This window comes from Lonchura striata, chromosome 29, assembly GCF_050655825.1.
Source record: "Lonchura striata isolate lonStrDom1 chromosome 29, ASM5065582v1, whole genome shotgun sequence".
In the NCBI taxonomy this organism is placed as follows: Eukaryota; Metazoa; Chordata; class Aves; order Passeriformes; family Estrildidae; genus Lonchura; species Lonchura striata.
This window is the reverse complement of record NC_140731.1, coordinates 1721884-1736599: the sequence shown is the minus strand read 5'-3', so window position 1 is coordinate 1736599 and position 14716 is coordinate 1721884. Positions and strand designations below refer to the sequence as shown.

At 65.2% G+C, this 14716-nt stretch overlaps 1 protein-coding gene across 5 annotated transcripts in view; it reads right to left on the bottom strand.

The window, feature by feature from the left end:
- LOC110480537 (cyclic AMP-dependent transcription factor ATF-7) overlaps positions 1-11482 on the bottom strand; it is a 69632-nt gene extending 58150 nt beyond the window's left edge. For all 5 annotated transcript variants that reach the window (XR_014950376.1, XR_014950377.1, XM_085562802.1 and 2 more), the window contains exon 1: positions 11391-11482. The gene's annotated coding sequence lies outside the window, so the exon portion shown is untranslated. The remainder of the gene's footprint in view (positions 1-11390) is intronic.
- Between the last annotated feature and the right edge of the window lie 3234 nt (positions 11483-14716).

Genomic DNA, 14716 nt, shown 5'->3' with positions numbered 1-14716 from the left:
ACTCCACATTAACGTGACCACAAAATTAAAGCCGAGGGCTGCACCGAGCGTGAACCAAAACCGGCAGGGCTGCGAGAGCCACTCCTAAAAATAGGCTCAGCCTGGGGAGGCACAGAGCAGGCTGCTGGCACGGGCTGGCCCGGGAGGGAGCTGGGGGACAGGGGCACGAGGGCAGGGCAGGAGGGCAGCGAGGCAGGGCAGAGAACGAGCTGGCACGGGGCAACGTCGGCTGGCACAAGGCTGCCCGCTTTTTGGGGCAGTTTGTGGATAAAAACCTAGCATGGGGTTGATTCTCTGAGCCCAGCCAGTGGCCAGGCCAGCCCAGCCCCATGGGGCTAATTCAGAGCTCAGCCAGTGGCCACCCAGCCCAGCTCGTGGGGTTAATTCTGCCCAGCCCAGCCCAGCTCCGTGGGGTTAACTCTGCCCAGCCCAGCTCGTGGGGTTAACTCTGCCCAGCTCCGCGGGGTTAACTCTGCCCAGCCCAGCTCGTGGGGTTAACTCTGCCCAGCCCAGCTCGTGGGGTTAACTCTGCCCAGCTCCGTGGGGTTAACTCTGCCCAGCCCAGCTCGTGGGGTTAACTCTGCCCAGCCCAGCCCAGCTCGTGGGGTTAATTCTGCCCAGCTCTGTGGGGTTAACTCTGCCCAGCCCAGCCCAGCTCCGTGGGGTTAATTCTGCCCAGCTCCATGGGGTTAACTCTGCCCAGCCCAGCCCAGCTCCGTGGGGTTAACTCTGCCCAGCCCAGCCCAGCTCGTGGGGTTAATTCTGCCCAGCTCCATGGGGTTAACTCTGCCCAGCCCAGCCCAGCTCGTGGGGTTAATTCTGCCCAGCTCCGTGGGGTTAACTCTGCCCAGCCCAGCCCGGCTCCTCTGGGCAGCTCTGCCAGCCCGGGAGCCGTGCCAGGAGCACAAACAAACCCATTCAAACACAAACGGCAAGGAACCAGATTATTATGGATGGCTGCAGACCGGGGCTGGAGCAGCCTCTGGCTTCCAGGAGAACACACAAAGCCCCGGTGCCAGCCCCGAATCGCTCTGGGGGAGCACGGGGAGGGGAGGCAGCCCCGCTGCCATTTCCAGCCCGGGAGAAGGAAGCACAGGGCTGCGTGTCCCCAGGCTGTCCCCAGGCTGTGTCCCTGTGCTGTCCCCAGGCTGTCCTCAAGCTGTGTCCGTGTGCTGTCCCCCGGCTGTCCCCAGGCTCCCAGACTGTCCCCAGGCTGTCCCCAGACTGTCCCCAGGCTGTGTCCCTGCACTGTCCCCAGGCTGTCCCCAGGCTGTGTCCCCAGACTGTGTCCCTGCACTGTCCCCAGGCTGTGTCCCCAGGCTGTGTCCCTGCACTGTCCCCAGGCTCCCAGGCTGTCCCCAAGCTGTGTCCCTGCACTGTCCCCAGGCTGTGTCCCTGCACTGTCCCCAGACTGTCCCCAAGCTGTCCCCAGGCTGTCCCCAGGCTCCCAGACTGTCCCCAAGCTGTGTCCCTGCACTGTCCCCAGGCTGTGTCCCCAGGCTGTGTCCCTGCACTGTCCCCAGGCTGTCCCCAGACTGTCCCCAAGCTCCCAGACTGTCCCCAGGCTGTGTCCCTGCACTGTCCCCAGGCTGTCCCCAGGCTGTGTCCCCAGGCTGTGTCCCTGCACTGTCCCCAGGTTGTGTCCCTGCACTGTCCCCAGGTTGTGTCCCTGCACTGTCCCCATGCTCCCAGACTGTCCCCAGGCTGTGTCCCTGCACTGTCCCCAGGCTGTCCCCAGGCTCCCAGACTGTCCCCAGGCTGTCCCCAGGCTGTGTCCCTGCACTGTCCCCAGGCTGTGTCCCTGCACTGTCCCCAGGCTGTCCCCAGGCTCCCAGACTGTCCCCAGGCTGTGTCCCTGCACTGTCCCCAGGCTGTCCCCAGGCTCCCAGACTGTCCCCAGGCTGTCCCCAGGCTGTGTCCCTGCACTGTCCCCAGGCTGTGTCCCTGCACTGTCCCCAGGCTCCCAGACTGTCCCCAAGCTGTGTCCCTGCACTGTCCCCAGGCTGTCCCCAGACTGTCCCCAAGCTCCCAGACTGTCCCCAGGCTGTGTCCCTGCACTGTCCCCAGGCTGTCCCCAGGCTGTGTCCCCAGGCTGTGTCCCTGCACTGTCCCCAGGCTCCCAGGCTGTCCCCAGGCTGTGTCCCTGCACTGTCCCCAGGCTGTGTCCCCAGGCTGTGTCCCTGCACTGTCCCCAAGCTGTGTCCCTGCACTGTCCCCAAGCTGTGTCCCTGCACTCTCCCCAGGCTGTGTCCCCAGACTGTCCCCAGGCTGTCCCCAGGCTGTCCCCAGGCTGTCCCCAGACTGTCCCCAGACTGTCCCCAGGCTGTCCCCAGGCTGTCCCCAGGCTCCCAGAAGAGCCGAGGTTTCCCCTGAAAACGGAGGAAGGAAGCAGAGCGCTCCGAGGCCGGCCAGGAAAGGCTCCCGTGGTTTTCCTGAGGGCATCGTGGCCAGCCCGGAGCTTCCCGAGCCACCCGGGAGGGCAGGGACAGAGCCCTGTCCTGGCCAGGGCTGCTGCTGTGCCCTGCCCGTGCCAGCCCGGGCTGACTGCGAGCACCATCCATCCTCCCCTGGGGGAGCAACCCACAGCTCCAGCTCTTCGGGCGAAAAACCCAGGGAAGAGCGGGACTGGGTCCCACCTGCTCCAAAAATCCCAGGGAAGAGTGGGACTGGGTCCCACCAGCTCCAAAAAACCCAGGGGAAAGCAGGAATGGGGTCCCACCTGCTCCAAAAAACCCAGGGAAGAGCCGGACTGGGTCCCACCTGCTCCAAAAATCCCAGGGGAAAGCAGGAATGGGGTCCCAGCTGCTCCAAAAAACCCAGGGAAGAGCGGGACTGGGTCCCACCTGCTCCAAAAAACCCAGGGAAGAGCCGGACTGGGTCCCAGCTGCTCCAAAAAACCCAGGGAAGAGCCGGACTGGGTCCCAGCTGCTCCAAAAAACCCAGGGGAAAGCAGGAATGGGGTCCCAGCTGCTCCAAAAAACCCAGGGAAGAGCGGGACTGGGTCCCACCTGCTCCAAAAAACCCAGGGAAGAGCCGGACTGGGTCCCAGCTGCTCCAAAAAACCCAGGGAAGAGCCGGACTGGGTCCCACCTGCTCCAAAAATCCCAGGGAAGAGCCGGACTGGGTCCCACCTGCTCCAAAAAACCCAGGGAAGAGCGGGACTGGGTCCCACCTGCTCCAAAAAACCCAGGGGAAAGCAGGAATGGGGTCCCAGCTGCTCCAAAAAACCCAGGGAAGAGCCGGACTGGGTCCCACCTGCTCCAAAAAACCCAGGGAAGAGCCGGGACTGGGTCCCAGCTGCTCTGTGGAGCTGGGCTGGCACCTCAGCCCTGCTGCTGTGGGACTCGGGGCGACCTGGGGCTGCACACACCGGGCTCAGGGCTGCTGCCAGGGCTCCTCCTGAACCCCAAAGCTGTTTGGAGCTGCTCACACCAGGCTGAGGGCTCCTCCTGCACCCCAAAAGCTGTTTGGAGCTGCTCACACCAGGCTGAGGGCTCCTCCTGCACCCCAAAGCTGTCTGGAGCTGCTCACACCAGGCTGAGGGCTCCTCCTGAACCCCAAAATCTGTTTGGAGCTGCTCACACCAGGCTGAGGGCTCCTCCTGTCCCCAAAATCTGTTTGGAGCTGCACACACCAGGCTGAGGGCTCCTCCTGCACCCCAAAGCTGTTTGGAGCTGCACACACCAGGCTGAGGGCTCCTCCTGAACCCCAAAATCTGTTTGGAGCTGCTCACACCAGGCTGAGGGCTCCTCCTGCACCCCAAAATCTGTTTGGAGCTGCTCACACCAGGCTGAGGGCTCCTCCTGAACCCCAAAATCTGTTTGGAGCTGCTCACACCAGGCTGAGGGCTGCTCCTGCCCCTGCACACATCAGACTCGGGGCTGCTGCCAGTGCTGCTCCTGCCCCTCGGGGTGCCCGCAGCTCTCCCTGCCTCTCCCCAGCCGGATCCACCCATGGAAATTGCGAAAGACTTTCAGTTTTGCAGGGAGAGGCCCCCCCAGGGCGGCTCTTGTGCCTAAATTCACATTTTCAGGTTATTTTGGGGTGTGAGGGAAGGAGGGAGAGTGTTTGCTTTGTAACCAGAAAGCTGCGAGAGCTTAAAATTGCCGTGTGAGAAAGGAGGCCAAGAGCCCAGCTATAAAACCTGCTCCGGAGGCACAACTCCCTCACGCTCCGTGGGCTTGACAAAGCAAAGCAAACCCAACTGTATAAACTGGAATATTGGCAGGGAACTCGCTGGAAACAAATCCCCCCCAGCCACAGGGTGTTTAAGCAGAAACCTCCGCCAAGCGCCAGCAGCTCCCTGGGGCTGGGCCTTTCTGGGTGTTGGGGCTCCGAGAGGATCCCCAAAAAGCCAAAACCTCACGGCCTTAGGGGTGTTGGGGATGTGCAAAACCTTCATTTCTCGCTGGAAGAGCCTTGGAGCAGCCCCGGGCAGCTCCGTCCCTGCCAGAGCCCCTCCTCTGCCCCTCGGTGACACCACGAGGGTCCTGGGGCATTGTCACCGTCCTGTCACCCACAGGGACAGGGACAGGGGCATTGTCACCATCCTGTCACCCACAGGGACAGGGACAGGGGCATTGTCACCGTCCTGTCACCCACAGGGACAGGGGCACTGTCACCGTCCTGTCACCCACAGGGACAGGGGCATTGTCACCGTCCTGTCACCCACAGGGACAGGGGCACTGTCACCGTCCTGTCACCCACAGGGACAGGGACAGGGGCATTGTCACCATCCTGCCACCACAGGGACAGGGGCACTGTCACCGTCCTGTCACCCACAGGGACAGGGGCATTGTCACCGTCCTGTCACCACAGGGACAGGGGCAGGGGCACTGTCACCGTCCTGTCACCACAGGGACAGGGGCACTGTCACCGTCCTGTCACCACAGGGACAGGGGCATTGTCACCGTCCTGTCACCCACAGGGACAGGGGCACTGTCACCGTCCTGTCACCACAGGGACAGGGACACTGTCACTGTCCTGTCATCCACAGGGGCAGGGACAGGGACATTGTCACCGTCCTGTCACCACAGGGACAGGGACAGGGGCATTGTCACCGTCCTGTCACCCACAGGGGCAGGGGCATTGTCACCGTCCTGTCACCACAGGGACAGGGACAGGGGCATTGTCACCGTCCTGTCACCACAGGGACAGGGACAGGGGCACTGTCACCATCCTGTCACCCACAGGGACAGGGACAGGGGCATTGTCACCGTCCTCCCACCACAGGGACAGGGACAGGGGCACTGTCACCGTCCTGTCACCCACAGGGACAGGGACAGGGGCATTGTCACCGTCCTGTCACCCACAGGGACAGGGACAGGGACAGGGACATTGTCACCGTCCTGTCACCCACAGGGACAGGGGCATTGTCACCGTCCTGTCACCACAGGGACAGGGACAGGGACATTGTCACCGTCCTGTCACCCACAGGGACAGGGGCATTGTCACCGTCCTGTCACCCACAGGGGCAGGGACAGGGGCATTGTCACCATCCTGTCACCCACAGGGACAGGGACAGGGACAGGGACATTGTCACCATCCTGTCACCCACAGGGACAGGGACAGGGGCATTGTCACCATCCTGTCACCCACAGGGACAGGGACAGGGACAGGGACATTGTCACCATCCTGTCACCCACAGGGACAGGGACAGGGGCATTGTCACCATCCTGTCACCCACAGGGACAGGGACAGGGACAGGGACACTGTCACCATCCTGTCACCCACAGGGACAGGGACAGGGACAGGGACATTGTCACCGTCCTGTCACCCACAGGGACAGGGACATTGTCACCGTCCTGTCACCCACAGGGACAGGGACAGGGACACTGTCACCATCCTGTCACCCACAGGGACAGGGACAGGGACAGGGACATTGTCACCGTCCTGTCACCCACAGGGACAGGGACAGGGACATTGTCACCGTCCTGTCACCCACAGGGACAGGGACAGGGACAGGGACATTGTCACCGTCCTGTCACCCACAGGGACAGGGACAGGGGCATTGTCACCGTCCTGTCACCCACAGGGGCAGGGACAGGGACACTGTCACCATCCTGTCACCCACAGGGACAGGGACAGGGACATTGTCACCGTCCTGCCACCACAGGGACAGGGACATTGTCACCATCCTGTCACCCACAGGGACAGGAACAGGGGCACTGTCACCATCCTGTCACCCACAGGGACAGGAACAGGGGCACTGTCACCATCCTGTCACCCACAGGGACAGGGACAGGGACATTGTCACCGTCCTCCCACCACAGGGACAGGGACAGGGGCATTGTCACCGTCCTGTCACCTCAAAGCAAAGCCCTGACCTCGGCCAGAGCACCCGGACAGGGATTCGGGAGCGTCTGGGCCCTCTTTGGTGGCAGTTGGTGGCTCCAGGACCTCCGGAGCCAAAGGGAAGTCCCTGAGGCTGGAGCGGCCTCCAGAGCTCCGAGCAGCCTCCAGGAGCCCATGGCCACCTCCAGGAGCTCCAAATCACCTCCAGGGAGCTCATGGCCACCTCCAGGAGCCCATGGTCACCTCCAGGAGCCCGTGGCCACCTCCAGGAGCTCCAAATCACCTCCAGGGAGCTCATGGCCACCTCCAGGAGCCCGTGGCCACCTCCAGGAGCTCCAAATCACCCCCAGGAGCCCATGGCCACCTCCAGGGAGCTCGTGGCCACCTCCAGGAGCCCGTGGCCACCTCCAGGAGCTCCAAATCACCTCCAGGAGCCCATGGCCACCTCCAGAGCTCCGAATCACCCCCAGGAGCCCGTGGCCACCTCCAGGGAGCTCGTGGCCACCTCCAGGAGCCCGTGGCCACCTCCAGGAGCCCATGGCCACCTCCAGAGCTCCAAATCACCCCCAGGAGCCCATGGCCACCTCCAGGGAGCTCGTGGCCACCTCCAGGAGCCCGTGGCCACCTCCAGGAGCTCCAAATCACCTCCAGGAGCCCATGGCCACCTCCAGAGCTCCAAATCACCCCCAGGAGCCCGTGGCCACCTCCAGGGAGCTCGTGGCCACCTCCAGGAGCCCGTGGCCACCTCCAGGAGCTCCAAATCACCTCCAGGAGCTCCAAATCACCTCCAGGAGCCCGTGGCCACATCCAGGAGCCTGTGGCCGCCTCCAGGAGCTCGTGGCCACCTCCAGGAGCTCCAAATCACCTCCAGGAGCTCCAAATCACCTCCAGGAGCCCCAAGCCCTGTGAGACCCGGAGCTCTGCCCGCCCCAGGGGCACGACCTGTGCCCGAGCCCGGCACAAACGCAGCGCCAGGCCCAAACCCCGGCAGGAATCCCTTCCCGTTGCCGCCAGGGCGGAGGCGCGGGCAGCAGCAGCAGCTCCGGGGCGATCCATCCCGGCCGTGCCGAGATCTACGGCGGCGCGGGGAAATAACTCAGCTTTACGGGAGCAAGGGGAGGCCTCGGAGAGCCGCTGCTCCGCGCCCGGCCCCTCATTACCCCGCGGCCGCCGCGGCCTCGGAGCGCGCAGTATTTTATACCTCGGAAATGCCTGAGCGACCCAGAAACTGGAGTCCCATTTCCTGAAATTATTTCGCCACTTCAGAGCCCTTGTTTCAATGAAAGCTGCTGCAAACGAGGCACGAGAGCCCCGAGCTGAGCTGGAACATATTTTCCCTGCCGATGTGTGTGGATGGTTTGAAGGGAAGAGCAAAGTCAGGGCTGCGAGGAGCGCGGGGTGAGAGCGAGCGCCTCGACAAAACCCTGCCCGTGAACCCAACAATGGGGCCAGGGAGCCCCACAGTGCCCTCCCCGTGCCAAAAACCTCCTGTGGCACCTGGCATTATCCCATCCCACCTTCGTTCAGCTTTCGGGGGGTTTTGGGGTGCCGCTGTTTGATGCACGAGCCCTAAAAATCTGAGGGGACAGAGAAATGCTCCAGGGTCTGCAGAAATGGATTGCAGAAAGGGATTGCAGAAAAAGGAGTGCAGAGAAAGGAGTGCAGAGAGCCCAGGTGCTGCAGCCACGGTTTGAGCTGTGCTTTGTGGGCAGCAGAGCCCCCATTCCCGACAGGAGCTCCCAGAACTCCAAGTGAAGCTTCACGAGATGGAGCCACCAGCATCCTAAAGGGATCCTGCGGGTTTTGGGAACAGGGAGATGCCAAAAAAACGGGAAAACAAAGGAAAGGTGAGGGACAGCCCCAGGAAAAGGGGGAGCATCCATTGGGAATTCCTCAGCACCTCCAGTGTTTCCTCCCTGGCTGCAGTTTGGGAAATCTGGCCTCGGTTCACAGAGCCAGGAATGGGAAAAAAAAGAGGGGAAAGAAAAAGAAGTGGGGGAAAAAAGAAGGGGGGAAAAAGAAGGGGGGGGAAAAGAAGGGGGAAGAACTAAAAAGAAAGAAAAAGAAGGCCCCAAGAAAGTCCGAGGATAAATAAACCCAAGCAGAGGCGCAGCAGCATCACGTGGGACGCGGCAGAAAACGAGTCCAAAGCCAAAGGCAAGGCAGAGCTCCTTCCCTGACACCCAGAACGGCGCCGTGGGCACGGGCCTGGCCCGGGGACCCTTCCAGCCCGGGGATCCTTCCAGCCCGGGGATCCTTCCAGCCCGGGATCCTTCCAGCCCGGGATCCTTCCAGCCCGGGGATCCTTCCAGCCCGGGGACCCTTCCAGCCCGGGATCCTTCCAGCCCGGGATCCTTCCAGCCCGGGGATCCTTCCAGCCCAGGACCCTTCCAGCCCAGGGACCCTTCCAGCCCGGGGACCCTTCCAGCCTGGGGACCCTTCCAGCCCAGGGACCCTTCCAGCCCGGGGATCCTTCCAGCCCGGGATCCTTCCAGCCCGGGGATCCTTCCAGCCCGGGGACCCTTCCAGCCCGGGGATCCTTCCAGCCCGGGACCCTTCCAGCCTGGGGACCCTTCCAGCCTGGGGACCCTTCCAGCCCGGGGACCCTTCCAGCCCGGGACCCTTCCAGCCCGGGACCCTTCCAGCCCAGGGACCCTTCCAGCCCTGGCCCGGAGCGGCCCCAGCCCGGCCTCAGCACGGCCTGCCTTGCCCGGGATGCTGCCAGCAGCTCCCAGGGTTATTCTTTCCTCTCCTCCCCAGGACCAGCAGCTCCCAGGGTTATTCCTTTCCCTCCTCAGGACCAGCAGCTCCCAGAGTTATTCCCCAGGACTTTGAGCAGCTCCCAGGGTTATTCCCCAGGATGTTCCAGCAGCTCCTGGGGTTATTCCTTTCCCTCCTCAGGACCAGCAGCTCCCAGGGTTATTCCCCAGGATTCTGAGCAGCTCCCAGAGTTATTCCCCAGGACTTTGAGCAGCTCCCAGGGTTATTCCCTCTCCTCCTAAGGACCAGCAGCTCCCAGGGTTATTCCCCAAGACGTTCCAGCAGCTCCCAGAGTTATTCCCCAGGACTTTGAGCAGCTCTCAGGGTTATTCCCTCTCCTCCTAAGGACCAGCAGCTCCCAGGGTTATTCCCCAGGACCAGCAGCTCCCAGGGTTATTCCCCAGGACTTTGAGCAGCTCCCAGGGTTATTCCCCAGGCCGTTCCCCCCCTCAGCAGGGACACCGCAGCCCCAGCCGGTTCCTCTCTCGGGTTCCCCATTTCCCAGCACGAGGGGGATTCCCACCCCACATCCCCCCGGAATCCCCCCTGCGCCGGCTCGGGGGTTTGGAGGGAAGGGGAACAGCGGCAGGGATCAGGGATCGGGAGTTGCCTCCCAGCAGGGACCCCCGGCCCTGCCCCGAGCAGGGAGGGTCCCGCGCCCGCCGGGTGGGCAGCCCCGAATTCTCCTGCTCCCAGAGATCCCAGGGCTCTGCTGCACAGCCCAGGGATGCAGGAAAACACAGACAAATCCCGGGAAAAGGCTGAAATTCCCAGTGGAACAACCCGCGGGTGTCCCACGGCTCAGGAGCACCCCGAAACCAGGAACTTTTCCACAGGAACGGGGCGGGTTTGGGGCTCCCAGAGCGACTGCGCCCCGAAACCCACCCGGGCACAGCAGCAGGGCCAAAACCCCGTAGGGAGCGGAGCCAGAGAGACCCTGGCACAGAGAGACCCCTCCCCACCACAGAGACCCCTCCCCACCACAGAGACCCCTCCCCAGCACAGAGACCCCGGCACAGAGACCCCTGTCACAGAGACCCCTCCTCACCTCAGAGACCCCAGCACAGAGACCCCGGCACAGAGACCCCTCCCCACCACAGAGACCCCAGCACAGAGACCCCTCCCCACCACAGAGACCCCTCCCCACCATAGAGACCCCGGCACAGAGACCCCCAGCACAGAGACCCCTCCTCACCTCAGAGACCCCAGCACAGAGACCCCTGTCACAGAGACCCCTCCCCACCACAGAGACCCCAGCACAGAGACCCCTCCCCAGCACACAGACCCCAGCACAGAGACCCCAGCACAGAGACCCCTGTCACAGAGACCCCTCCTCACCTCAGAGACCCCCAGCACAGAGGCTCCCCATGGAATCCCCCTCCCTTGAACCCCCCACCCAAAACCCCTGCAGGCGCTGCCCCTGTTTGCACCCCGAGACCCCCAGAGCCCCCCAGCCTGCAGCTCCCTGCAGAGCCCCAGTCCCCCGGAACCCCGGGGCTCCCCTGAGCCCCCAGACCCATTCCTGGCTCCTCTCAGCCCCCAGCCCCATTTCGGGGTCCTATCAGCCCTGAACTTCCCCAGCCCCACTCCTGGCTCCCCTCAGCCCCCAGCCCCATTTCGGGGTCCTATCAGCCCTGAACTCCCCCAGCCCCACTCCTGGCTCCCCTCACCCCCAGCCCCACTCCGGTTCCCCTCACCCCCAGCCCCATTTCGGGGTCCTGTCAGCCCTGAACTCCCCCCGCCCCACTCCTGGCTCTCCCAACCCCACTCCTGGCTCCCCTCACCCCCCGCCCCACTCCGGTTCCCCTCACCCCCAACCCCATTTCGGGGTCCCCCCGCCCCACTCCGGCTCCCCTCAGCCCCAGCCCCATTTCGGGGTCCTGTCACCCCTGAACTCCCCCAGCCCCACTCCGGTTCCCCTCACCCCCCGCCCCACTCCGGTTCCCCTCACCCCCAGCCCCATTCCCGGCTCCCCCCGCCCCATTTCGGGCTCCCCTCACCCCCAGCCCCATTCCGGGCTCCCCCCGCCCCGCCCGGGCCCCTCGCCGCCGCGCGGCCCCGCCCCGTGGGCGGGGCTTTCCCGCCTAGCGGCGCCCCCCTCTGCCGCCATTGGCCGGCGCTCCCGCCGCTCAGGGGCGGCGCGCGCCGCGATTGGCCGAGGCGCGCCGCCACTCAGCGCGGGGGCGGGGCGGGCGGAGCCACGGCCGCACGAAAACTCGGGGAGAGTTGTGGGGGGAGGGGCCGGCCGCGGCTCCCGCCGCCCCCGGGGCCGCCCCGCCGCCGCCGCCGCCGCCACCGCCGCCCCCGGGGCCGCCCCGCCCCGCCGCCGCCGTTACCTGAGGGAGCCGGGCCGGGCCCGCGCGCCGCCGCCGCCGCTCGCGCTGGGGCCGCCGCCGCCCCCCCGCCCCGCGCGCCCGGCTCTCGCGAGAGCCGCGCGCAGCTAACGGCGCCGCGGCCAATGGGGCGCCGCGGGGGCGGGGCCTCGGCGGCGAGGGGCGGGGCTGCCGCGCGGGGTGGGCGTGGTCAGAGACAGGCCCCGCCCCGGGGCCCCGCGGGGAGCGCGACACGTGCGGGCAGGGGCGGGACCGGGACAGGCCAGGGATAGACCGGGATAGAGCCGGGACAGAGCCGGGACAGGCCGGGATAGAGCCGGGATAAACCGGGCTAGAGCCGGGATAGAGCCGGGATAGACCGGGATAAACCGGGATAGAGCAGGATAGACCGGGCTAGAGCGGGATAGACCGGGATAGAGCCGGGACAGACCGGGATAGAGCCGGGACAGACCGGGATAGAGCCGGGATAAACCGGGATAGAGCGGGATAGACCGGGATAGAGCCGGGACAGACCGGGATAGAGCCGGGACAGACCGGGATAGAGCCGGGATAAACCGGGATAGAGCGGGATAGACCGGGATAGAGCCGGGACAGACCGGGATAGAGCCGGGATAAACCGGGATAGAGCGGGATAGACCGGGATAGAGCCGGGACAGACCGGGATAGACCGGGATAGAGCCGGGATAGAGCGGGATAGAGCGGGATAGAGCCGGGATAGAGCGGGATAGAGCCGGGATAGGCCGGGATAGAGCCGGGACAGAGCCGGGACAGGCCAGGGATAGACCGGGATAGAACCGGGACAGGCCAGGGATAGAACCGGGATAAACCGGGATAGAGCGGGATAGACCGGGATAGAGCCGGGACAGACCGGGATAGACCGGGATAGAGCGGGATAGACCGGGATAGAACCGGGACAGACCGGGATAGAGCGGGATAGACCGGGATAGAGCCGGGATAGACCGGGATAGAGCCGGGACAGAGCCGGGATAGACCAGGATAGAGCCGGGATAGAGCCGGGATAGACCGGGATAGAGCCGGGACAGAGCCGGGATAGACCGGGATAGAGCTGGGATAGAGCCGGGACAGACCAGGATAGAGCCGGGATAGAGCCGGGATAGACCGGGATAGAGCCGGGATAGACCGGGACAGAGCCGGGACAGAGCCGGGATAGACCAGGATAGAGCGGGATAGAGCCGGGATAAACCGGGATAGAGCGGGATAGAGCCGGGATAGAGCCGGGATAAACCGGGATAGAGCGGGATAGAGCCGGGATAGAGCGGGATAGAGCCGGGATAGACCCGGGACAGAGCCGGGACAGGCGAGGGATAGACCGGGATAGAGCCGGGATAAACCGGGATAGAGCGGGATAGAGCCGGGATAGAGCCGGGATAAACCGGGATAGAGCCGGGATAAACCGGGATAGAGCGGGATAGACCGGGCTAGAGCGGGATAGAGCGGGGATAGACCAGGATAGAGCGGGATAGACCCGGGATAGAGCCGGGATAGACCCGGGACAGAGCCGGGATAGAGCAGGATAGACCGGGATAGAGCGGGATAGACCGGGATAGACCCGGGACAGAGCCGGGATAAACCAGGATAGAGCCGGGATAGAGCCGGGATAGACCGGGATAAACCGGGATAGACCGGGATAGAGCCGGGATAGACCGGGATAGAGCCGGGATAAACCGGGATAGAGCGGGATAGAGCCGGGACAGAGCCGGGATAGAACCGGGATAGAGCGGGATAGAGCCGGGACAGAGCCGGGATACACCGGGATAGAGCGGGATAGACCCGGGACAGGCCAGGGATAGACTGGGACAGAGCCGGGATAGAGCCAGGACAGGCCATGGATAGACCAGGACAGAGCCGGGACAGAGCCGGGATAGACCCGGGATAGACCCGGGATAGAGCGCGATAGACCCGGGACAGAGCCGGGACAGGCCAGGGACAGAGCCGGGATAGAGCCGGGACAGAGCTGGGACAGAGCCGGGATAGACCCGGGATAGACCTGGGACAGAGCCGGGACAGGCCAGGGATAGACCGGGATAGACCCAGGATAAACCGGAATAGAGCGGGATAGGCACGGGAGAGACCGGGACGGACCCGGGACAGGCTGGGACAGACCCAGGGAAGCCCCGGGGGTCTCTCAGTGCCCCCCCCGTCTCAGCCGCTCCGTGTGCGCATGCGCGGCGGGGCCGTGCGCCCCCTGCCGGACGGGAGGACCCGGGCCGGGGGGCGGGGCCGGGGGCGGGGCCGCGCGCGCCCTCTGGCGGGAACGCGGAGCAGCGCACGTGAGCGCGCCTGGGGCGGGGGGGGTGGCACCGTGTCCCCAGGTGTCCCCAAAACGTCCCCAGGGTGTCCCCAAGATGTCCCCAGGGTGTCCCCGTGTCCCCAGGTGTCCCCAAAATGTCCCCAGGTGTCCCCAAGATGTCCCCAGGGTGTCCCCAGGGTGTCCCCGTGTCCCCAAGATGTCCCCAAGTGTCCCCAGGTGTCCCCAAGATGTCCCCAGGGTGTCCCCAGGGTGTCCCCGTGTCCCCAAGATGTCCCCAAGTGTCCCCAAGATGTCTCCAGGTGTCCCCAAGGTGTCCCCAAGGTGTCCCCACCGACACTGCCACTCCCCCTTGGGGACACTGCCACCCCCCTTGGGGACACTGCCACCCCCTTTGGGGACACTGCCACCCCCCCTTGGGGACACTGCCACCCCCCTTGGGGACACTGCCACCCCCCCCTTGGGGACACTGCCACCCCCCCTGGGGACACTGCCACCCCCCCTGGGGACACTGCCACCCCCTTTGGGGACACTGCCACCCCCCCTGGGGACACTGCCACCCCCCTTGGGGACACTGTCACCCCCTTTGGGACACTGCCACCCCCTTGGGGACACTGCCACCCCCACCCTGGGGACACTGCCACCCCCATTTGGGACACTGCCACCCCCCCTGGGGACACTGCCACCCCCCCTTGGGGACACTGTCACCCCCTTTGGGACACTGCCACCCCCCTTTGGGACACTGCCACCCCCTTGGGGACACTGCCACCCCCTGTCCCCTCCCCGGCGGCGCTGCTGCGGCGGAGCCGTCCCGGCCGTTAATTAAAGCAGGGCGGTAATTAACGGCCGTTAACGGGAGCCCGGGGCCGGGGGGCTCCGGCCCAGGGGGGGACCCCCAAACCGCGGCCCCGGGACCCCCGGGCCCCCAAATCCCCCCAGCCCCGGTGCCGCCCCCTCCCCTTTTCCAGTTTCTGTTTCTCCTTTTCTCCTTCCTTTGTTTCCTTCCCCATTTCGGCCGCGGCTCCGCCCCGAGACCCCCGGAGCCCCCCAAGACCCCCGA